Source organism: Mirounga angustirostris, unplaced genomic scaffold (genome assembly GCF_029215605.1).
Source record: "Mirounga angustirostris isolate CCGP_5_RB_7025 unplaced genomic scaffold, mMirAng1.0.hap1 SCAF_12, whole genome shotgun sequence".
In the NCBI taxonomy this organism is placed as follows: domain Eukaryota; kingdom Metazoa; phylum Chordata; class Mammalia; order Carnivora; family Phocidae; genus Mirounga; species Mirounga angustirostris.
This window is the reverse complement of record NW_026991720.1, coordinates 106,900,587-106,910,831: the sequence shown is the minus strand read 5'-3', so window position 1 is coordinate 106,910,831 and position 10,245 is coordinate 106,900,587. Positions and strand designations below refer to the sequence as shown.

The 10,245-nt window shown below is 54.9% G+C and overlaps 1 pseudogene; it reads right to left on the bottom strand.

Moving 5' to 3' along the window:
- Positions 1 to 2,163: 2,163 nt before the first annotated feature.
- LOC135362157 (histo-blood group ABO system transferase 2-like) lies at positions 2,164 to 2,880 on the bottom strand (annotated as a pseudogene).
- Between the last annotated feature and the right edge of the window lie 7,365 nt (positions 2,881 to 10,245).

Genomic DNA, 10,245 nt, shown 5'->3' with positions numbered 1-10,245 from the left:
AATTATCCTATGATCTCAGTGATATGAGGAATTTGAGGAACAAGACAGAGGATCATAGGCGAAGGGAGGGAAAAATGAAACAAGACGAAACCAGAGAGAGAGACAAACCATAAGAGACTCTTAATCTCAGGAAACAAACTGAGGGTTGCTGGAGTGGAGGGGGTTGGGAGGCGTGGGGTGACTGGGTGATGGACATTGGGGAGGGTATGTGCTATGGTGAGCACTGTGAATTGTATAAGACCGATGAATCAAAGACCTGTACCCCTGAAACAAATAATACATTATACGTTAATTTAAAATTCACTAAAATAATAAAAATAAAACAAAAGCAGGTGACCTCAAGCTGTATTACAAAGCTGTCATCATCAAGACAGTATGGTACTGGCACAAAACACACACATAGATCAATGGAACAGAATAGAGACCCCAGAAATGGACCCTCAACTCTATGGTCAACTAATCTTCCACAAAGCAGGAAAGAATACCCAATGGAAAAACGACAGTCTCTTCAATAAATGGTGCTGGGAAAATTAGACAGCCACATGTAGAAGAATGAAACTGGACCATTCTCTTACACCATATACAAAGGTAAACTCAAATTGGATGAAAGACCTCAATGTGACACAGGAATCCATCAAAATCCTAGAAGAGAACACAGGCAGTAACCTCTTCCACTCAAGAAATGGGCAGAACACATGAACAGACACTTCTCCAAAGACATACAAATGGCTAACAGACACATGAAAAAATGCTTCACATCACTAGCCATCAGGGAAAAAGAAATTAAAACCACATTGAGATACCACCTTACACCACTCAGAATGGCTAAAATCAACAAGGCAGGAAACAACAAATGTTGGTGAGGATGTGGAGAAAGGGGAACCCTCTTACACTGTTGGTGGGAATGCAAGCTGGTACAGCCACTCTGAAAAACAGTATGGAGTTTCTTCAAGACGTTACAAATAGAACTACCCTACCACCAGCAATTGCACTACTGGGTATTTACCCCAAAGATACAGATGTAGTGAAAAGAAGGGGCACCTGCCCCTCAATGTTCATAGCAGCAATGTCCACAATAGACAAACTGTGGAAGGAGCCGAGATGCCCTTCACCAGACGAATGGATAAAGAAGATGAGGTATATATGTACAATAGAATATTCCTCAGCTGTCAGAAAGGATGAATACCTACCATTTACATTGACATAGATGGAACGGGAGGGGATTATGCTAAGTGAAATAAATAAATCAGAGAAAGACAATTATCATATAGTTTCACTCATATGTGGAATGTCAGGAATATCACAGAGGACTACAGGGGAAGGGAGGGAAAACTGAACAGGAAGAAATCAGAGAGGGAGACAAACCATGAGAGACTCTGGACTCCGGTAAACAAACTGAGGGTTACAGAAGGGAGGAGGGTGGGGGGATGGGGTAACTGGGTGACGGGTATTAAGGAGTGCACATGTTGTGATGAGAACTGGGTGTTATAGGCAACTAATGAATCACTGAACACTACATCAAAATCTACTGATGTACTATATGTTGGCTAATGAATTTAAATTTAAAAAATTAAATAAAATTAATAAATAAAAAATAAATCCGCGGCAGGAAATGGAAATAACCCAGAGGGCGCCATGCTGCTGGAGGCTGAGCTAGCGGTTACGGCCAAGGCCTCTGGCGGTGAGGGCACCGGGGTTCTGAGAGGTGGCTCGGTGCACCCCTGACCCTGAAGCCCCATGGCCATGGCAACATGCAAGGACTGGGAGGGAAGACCCAGCCAGGACCCGTTCTGGCTCCATGGCTGCTACAGGGCTGTCCCAGCCCCACCAGGCGGTGTCTGTTTAGAACTAGAGAGAAAACCTTTTCCCTCAATTGTTCTTTTTAAAAATGGTTGCTCAGCATCGACACAGAAAAACATCTGACATAAAACTGGAGCCGTTCACAGCTGCAAATGACCCAGAAGTGAAGAAAATGTAGTGAACGCAAAGAGAGGACGCTGTATCCCCAGGCAGGCCTCCTGTGAGCAGGTGCGGCTGGGGCACTGGACGTGCCCGTGCAGACAGTACTGGACTGCACAGTGTCCCTCGAGGGGACAGAAGTGGGAACCTGCTCTGATGGCTCCACTGAAGTCAGCACCCCCTGCTGGAGACGGGGACAGCCCCTCATGAGTTCCAGGTGTCCTGGTGATTCTTGGGCATGGCCCAGATCTCAGCTTCTTCATGACCCGGGGCCAGCCCAGCAGCTGCACACAGGTCCTCCAGGGCCAGCCCAATAGCTGTGGGTCCCGCAGGTCCTCCAGGGACAGCACCTTGGTGGGCTTGTGGTCCAGCAGGTACCTGTTCAGGTGGCTCTTATTGTACCACATGGCCTCGATCCCATTGGCCCAGTTGACCACCATCACCTGGTGACAGGCTAAGGTCAGTTGGTGAACCTCTGGCACAACCCCCCAAAAAAGGCCCCCATGTAGTAGAAGTCACCCTTGTCCCTGGGGATGTGGGCCTGGGACTGGGACCAGCGCTCATAGCTTAAGTCCTCACGGGCCACCCAGTAGAAACCGGGGTGCAGGGTGCCAAAGAGGGGGGACAGGATCTCCATGCCCACGTGGTCACAGAACTTCATGTCCACGTCCCCGCACACCATGTCATCCACCTCATAGAGGAAGCACTCCTCATAGAAGCAGCTCATGATCGCCGTGTGCTGCATGGACACATCCTGCCAGTGTGGGGCACCGCGGACCTCAAGAACCACCACCCTTCAGTGCTCCTGGAGGGGCACACGGGACACAGCAACCAGCTGGTCGGTGAAGACATAGTAGATGACCCTGTGTCCACCATGAAGTGATTCTGCAGGAACAGCTCCAGGAAGACCCCGTATCCACAGGGGCAGGGGACAGGGCAGGAAGAGGGTCACTGCCAGAGGCTGGCAGCAGGACCCCAGAGCTGGGGGTCATGGACGTGTACACCTTCTTCATGGGGACAGGCCCTGTGCTGCTTTAAGCAACAGCCACCCTGGCTTGTCCTGAGCAAGTCCACTGGCAGGGCCTCCCTACCTTCTGCTCCCAGAGATAGGGGCCATCAGCACCCCATCTTACACAGGGGAGCCTGAGGCTTAGGAGGCTGGAAACCCATGCAGCCCCACTCTCAACATGCTGGAGCCAGGAACACCCCCCTCTCCTGAGCTCCCAGGCAAACCCTGCAGGTGCCCTACCCTGGCTGAACCCCTGCAGGTTCTGTCCCCACCTGCCATGAGTTGAGCACCTTTGGGCACAGCCCGTGTTTCTATGTCCTACAGACTGCGTAGAATCAGCAGGGCCGGCCAGCTGCCCCACTTTACTTTGAGTGGGCTGTCGCTGGTCCCCAACAGAGCTGTCTCCACCCCCTATAGGGTTCTCCCTTGAAGGCTACTGGGCCTCTGGCTGACAAGGTCCATCAGTAAACCACTGGTATTTCTAGGAGGGGTCACCCTCGAACTCCCCAGATCAGGAATCAGGTTCAGCCCATGGGCAGGGAAGGGGAAAGATGACCCCTGGAAAAAGGGGGCTTGCTTAGGCCCTAGCCTTGAATCCAAGGGGGTGAGCTTCTGGGTCCAGGTCTACATCTCCCTGGCCCCCAAACATTGGAAGTCTTGTCCAACTGCCTCACATGGCTGGTCCCCCGTTGAGGGGACTACCTGCCCCTCACTGTGGGGACAGCAGCTCCCCCATTGTCAGCAAGTGTGGTGAGCCCCTCTGAGACTGATTTTTTTTAAGATTTTATTTATTTGACAGAGAAAGAGACAGCTAGAGAGGGAACACAAGGAGGGGGAGGGGGAGAGGGAGAAGCAGGCTCCCTGCTGAGCAGGGAGCCTGACATAGGACTTAATCCCAGGCCCCTGGGATCACGACCTGAGCCGAAGGCAGACGCTTAAGGACTGAGACACCCAGGCGCCCTGAGACTGGCTTTTTTACACAGGCACTAAGACTACTTCCCTGTGCCTACCCCATACCTCGCAGGTTAGTAAATCGCTCACACAGGGAAGGTGGATACTACATTTAAATATGGGACGAGCACATACACCCAGCAGACATGAGTCAGGTCACCAGGGGGCAAGTAGAGGCCCAGCCAATGGGGAAAAAGCCAGACATGATGCAAGGGGAGAGAAGAGTGCTCCTGGCAGAGGGCACAGAGAATGCAAAGGATTGGAGTCAGGCCCAAGGAACATGTGGGACAACCACACAGCTTGGTGGCCCACAGAGGGGGGCTGCAGTGGGAGAGGTGAGGCTGGAGAGGACAGACAGGTGGGGAGCGGATCGCAGAGAGCCTCAAAGGTTATGTTCTGAAATGATCAATCTGGTTACCGGAGGAGAATGGTCTCTATACAGCAGAGGACAGGGAGACCCTAACCCTAACCCTAAACCTAACACTAACCCTAAACCTAACTCTAACCCCTAACCCCTAACCCCTAACCCTAACCCGTACACTAACCCGTACCCTAACCCTAACCCTACCCTAAACCGTAACCTAACCTGTACCCTAACCCTAATCCTAACCCTAACCACTAACCCCTAACCCTAACCCTAACCCGTACCCTAACCCTAACCCTCGCCCTACCCTAACCCGTACCCTAACCCGTACCCTAAACCGTTCCCTAACGCTAACCCTAACCCGTAACCTAACCCGTACCCGTACCCTAACCCTAACCCGTACCCTAACCCGAACCCTAACCCGTACCCTAATCCTAACCCGTACCCTAACCAAGCCGTACCCTAACCCGTACCCTAACCCGTACCCATACCCGTATCCTAACCCTAACCCGTACCCTAATCCTGACACTAACCCGTACCCTAACCCGTACCCTAACCCTAACCCGTTCCCTGACCCGTACCCTAACCCATACCCATACCCGTAACCTAACCCTAACCCGTTCCCTAACCCGTACCCGTCCCCTAACCCTAACCCTAACCCATACCCTAACCCGTACCCTAACCCTAACCCATACCCTAATCCTAACCCGTACCCTAACCAAGCCATACCCTAACCCGTACCCGTACCCGTACCCGTACCCTAACCCTAAACTGTACCCTAACCCTGACCCTAACCAGTACCCTAACCCTAACCCGTACCCTAACCCGTACCCTAACCCTAACCCGTACCCTAACCCTAACCCGTTCCCTGACCCGTACCCTAACCCATACCCGTACCCGTACCCTAACCCTAACCCGTTCCCTAACCCGTACCCTAACCTGTACCCGTACCCTAACCCATACCCTAACCCTGTATATCCTCCCCAGGGACAGCGAACAAAGTCAACACATATCTGCACACTTTGAAATGTGAACAGAAACCTGCAAACTCAGGTTCTCACAGGAGCTAAATGTTAATGACCAGGTGACAAAAAGGTGACACAGATAGCAAGTAACCAAAAGAAGATGTCATGTGTCTGTGAGCTGGCCACCTTCTCTACCTGTCGGAAGGAAGCCATGCCTGACAGGAGGGAGCCACACCTGGACCTGGTCTCTCTAGGCTGCTCTTGAGCAGAGCAGAGGATTTGCTGAGCTGGGTGTGGGTGCAGCAGGGAGAGATGGGCAGCTGGCCACAGATGTTACCTGCCAAGTACCTGTAGGACCAGCTCCCGGTCCTCAGCCAAGGTTAAGCAATACTTATGTTTAGTTACATATTTACTGTGACAGGAAAGGTGCTCAGTACTTTGAGTGACTATATTCTCTCCCTTTTTTTTTTTTAAATACACTTTATAGAGGTATGATTGACATACAAAAAGCTGTACATAATTAATGTATTCAGCTTGACCCTGACCCTAACCCTAATATCAAGTTAACATATACTCTGATTTAGAATAGAGCTCATAAATTATTTCATGATTATTAGGAGCTAGGGGATCCAAGGACCAACCTTCCTCTATCTTATTCTCCCTTGAATTTGACAGGTTGGAACACATTCGGCCACATGCTATCTGGAGAGTGGCCACACGGGGGCAACAGTGAGTAAAGAGTAGGGCAAACCGGGCCACAAAGCCAATTCTTCCCTCATCCTGTAAAACCTTGCTCATTCAATGTTTACAGATCATTCTATAGAGTATTAAAAGTGTGACTTTCTGGAATTTTTTAAAAACCAAACTAATTCTTTGAAACTGCTAAAAATATAATGTTTTTAAAAATCTCAGCGTTGGTGAGCAGATGAAGACCCAGGGGCCTGGGGAAAAGCTGTTATTATTGAATATGTTCAGATCTAATTAGGAAACAAGTAGGATTTATACTCCACTTATTTTCACAAAGAATTTGTGTCAACTAACAGTACTGAACCCACACAAAATAGTGCACTTCAGAGGAAAATAAAAGGAGATTCAACAGCCTCAAGAGGCAGAGAAAGAGCCACACCCGGGAGCAAAGAAGACATACCACGGATGCTAGCCTCAGGCTGATTTGCAGCCTGTAGATCCTCCAGAGCTAGAATGCCCCCAATGCCCCTGGGGGTCGTGGGTCAAGCAGAGCTCAAACCCTGCTGCTGCACTGTTGTACCTGGTGACGGGTCTCCTTGGTCACTTCCTCCATGAGCCACCCCCCACCCCGTGACTACCCCAGCCTGCTTCTCGAAACTCCCATTCCTCTTTATGACCCTGTTGTTTACTTTTCCCTTCACTTACGTAGTATATAGTATGTTTACCTACATCCTATTCTGTCATTTAAATGTTTTTGTCATGTTCTCACTGCACTGTACTTTGCATCATCCACCCTGATGTATAATCACTTGCTGCACTGCATGACTTAATTGGGGACTGGGAACACCCTCACAGTGTCATGGGGCTAGTGTCCTGGGCAAGGTCCTCACTAAGCCGGCTCATCCTGCAGCTGTTGCACTGAAGGCCTGATCCAGGCACTGGAGCCCAGTCTGAAGCCAGCTCTGTGTCCTCACAGCGGGGACACCGGCTGCACCCAGGCCTTGGGAAGGCTGTGGGGGGGCTGTGAGGGAGTCACTGTATGGATGGGGCATGGGGGGAGGGGGAGCATTGAGCAGCCGGGGGAGGGGGCCCTCGGGGCGGGGGTCTTGTGTGAGGAGGAAGTTGGGTAAGGGGACCCCAGGCAGTGGTGACCTCACTTCCCTGACAACAGAGTCCAACAGAATTTGGAACCCCGGTAACCAGGCACCCACATTCCAGAGACAGCCCCCTGCCCAGCTCATTTCGTTGGAGACCCTCCAACAAAAAGCATGTTCGGGTGCTGCTTCCCCAAATCTGGACGCTGCAGGCTGAAGAAAGAGCGCCCTGCAAACGCTGCCCCCCGCTGGGGATGTCGAATCAGGGCTCCCCACCGCCTCTGGCCGTTTGGCCGGAAGGCCCGAAAGGTGACACCAGGAGGCCCAGAGCCTGCCACCCAGCCCCACAGGGTCTAATCCGCCTGTGCAACCCCAGGTCCCCTCCCCTCCGTGTGTGTGTGTGTGTGTGTGTGTGTGTGTGTGTGTGTGTGTGAGAAGAGGGGTCATGTGGGGTGGGCCAACGCCATTCAAGAGCAGGCTGAGGAGGGGTCAGATAACCCGCGGGCAGGTCATGTTCAAGGTCCAGGCTGGCTGGGTGGGACGGGGTGTGGGGGGCTGTGAGCTTCTGCCCAGGGTTCCTCTCGATCGCCCTGCAGGGATGGGTCACTGTCCCGCGTGCAGGACTGTGCACCCACAGGTGTGTGTCTGATCTGGGAGCAGCAGGGCGACTGGGCAGGGGACAGGGAGGTTGGCCGGGCAGGACTGGGATGCCTCCGGGCCGGCTAGCCGTCCCTGTCTTTGTAGACATCCAATGAGATCGGCACGAGGCTGGCGGACACCCACTCCATGTCCGGGATCCGGAGCGTGACCCCACAGGACTCCCCTGGAGCAGGTGCTGGGGATTGCGGGGAGAGGCCTCCGACACCACCCAGACCACTGTCCCTGGTGGTCAGTGACTGCACTGGGCTCCAGGAGCCGTAGCCCACGGAGGCCGAGCCTGAGGCTGAGAAGCCCGGGGCTGGGTGCCCGTGGGTGTGTGCGGAAGGGTGGGGGCTGGCCCCACAGGAAAGGGCCCCCAGAGCCTGGTGTGGGGCCTGGAGCAACGACTGGGCTCAGAGCGCCCAGCGGGGGGACAGCGGTCGGGGAGACGCCCCGGGGAGGGCTCCTTCCTGGCTGCGGCTTCTCTGGGAGGCCCTGGGCTGGATTCTGTCTCCACGGAGAGCAGGCTCGGGCTGAGCTTTTCTCCTCTCACAGCTGCTCCACCACCTGAGGAGCTAGAGCCGGTACCAACTCCTTCGGCAGCTCTGGACGGAGGGGTGGTGGCTGCGACTTCAGCAGGAGACCAGGAGCCGGCAGGTGACCCAGCACCCGCCCACGGAGAGCCTGACGGGGGCCAGGAAGGGCCTGCTGGAGAACCTGCCTGCGGAGAGCCTGCCCCTGTGCCTGCCCCTGTGCCTGCCAGAGCCGCCACCCCTGCGCCTGCCCCGAACTGTGGCCCTGCTCCTGCCCCCGACCCAGCTCCTGCCCTGGATCCTGACCCATCCCTACACCTGCCAGTGCCCCGGTTCTTGCCGCTGACCCAGATACTGCCCCGGTTCTTGTACGTGCCAATGCGGCAGACCCTGTCCCTCACCTTGCACCTGCCCCCTCCCCTTCCCCGGCTTGTGCTCCTATTCCGGCCCCTGCCCCAACTCCTGCCCCTTACCCTGCCCCTGCCCCTGCCTCTGCGCCTACCCCTGCTAGAGCCAATGTCCCTTCTCCTGACCCACCTCCTGCCCCTGCACCTGCCCCTTCCCCAGCACCTGCCTGTGCACCTGTTCTTGCCCCTGACCCAGCTCCTGACCCTGCACCAGCCCCTTCCCTTACCTGTGCACCTCTTCTTGCCCCTGATCCGGATCCTGAACCTGACCCAGCTCCTGCCTGGATCCTGCCCCTTCCCTTGCCCCTGCCTGTGCTCCTATTCTTGCCCCTGACCTGGGTTCTGCCCCTGCCCCTGCCTGTGGTCCTGTTCCTGTCCCTGACCCACCTCCTGCCCCTGCACCTGCCCCTTCCCCTACCTGTGTTCCTGTTCTTGCCCCTGACCCAGCTCCTGCCCTGGATCCTGCCCCTTCTCCTGCCCCTGCCTGTATTCCTGTTCTTGCCCTTGACTCGGCTTCTGCCCCTGCAACTGTCCCTTCCTCAGCCCCTCCCTGTGCTCCTATCTTTGCCTCTGACCCAGCTCCTTCCCCTTTCCCTACCCATTTCCCTGCCCCTGCGTGTGCGCCCATTCCTGCCCCTGACCCACACCCTGCCCCTGCACCTGTCCCTTCCTCTGCCTGTGTCCCTGTTCCGGCCCCTGCCAGAGCCGATGCCCCTTCGCCTGCCTGCGCCCCTGTTCCTGCCCCTGCCCCTGCCAGAGCTGATGCCCCTTCCCCTGCCAGTGTCCCTGTTCCTGCCCCTGCCAGAGCCGATGCCCCTTCGCCTGCCTGCGTCCCTGTTCCTGCCCCTGCCCCTGCCAGAGCCGATGCCCCTTCCCCTGCCAGTGTCCCTGTTCCTGCCCCTGCCAGATCCGATGCCCCTTCCCCTGCCTGCGTACAAGTTCCGGCCCCTGCCCCTGCCAGAGCCGATGCCCCTTCCCCTGCCTGTGTCCCTGTTCCTGCCCCTGCCAGAGCCAATGCCCCTTCCCGTGCCGGTGTCCCTGTTCCTGCCCCTGCCCCTGCCAGAGCCGATGCCCCTTCCCCTGCTTTCCAGGACCGCTGCCCCTTCCCCTGGCCCTGCCTGTGCTCCTCTACTTGTCCCTGACCCAGCTCTTACCGTGGATCCTGCCCCTGGCCCTGCTCTTGCATCTGGCCCTGCTCTTGCATCTGGCCCTGCCCCTCCTCCTGCTCCTGCAGGGCTCCCAGAACCACATCCAGAGCCCACATCCTCACGGGGAGAGCTCCTTGTACCATTCCCCTTAGCTCCATCACCCGACCCCGATGCCCCGCCAGATTGTTTCCTCCCCTCCCCCTATGTTCTTTCTCTCTGGTTCGTATTAACTGTTCTGTTCTCTTTCCATGTCCTATATGCTGTTTATTATTTATTTTAAATAAAATGAATTGTTTTCAGTTGAACAAGTCCTGAGGATCAAGTACATTCCCAAAGCTGGGCCACCACACCACAGAACATGACTGTGGAATATCTGCTTCCCCAAAGGAGTCCCCGAACCAGAAGGCCTCCCTGGAAACCCCTAAGCTGCTTCCTCTCTCTGTTCCTTTACCTGTTCTGGAGGTTTCCTGTACGTGGAATCACACAGGA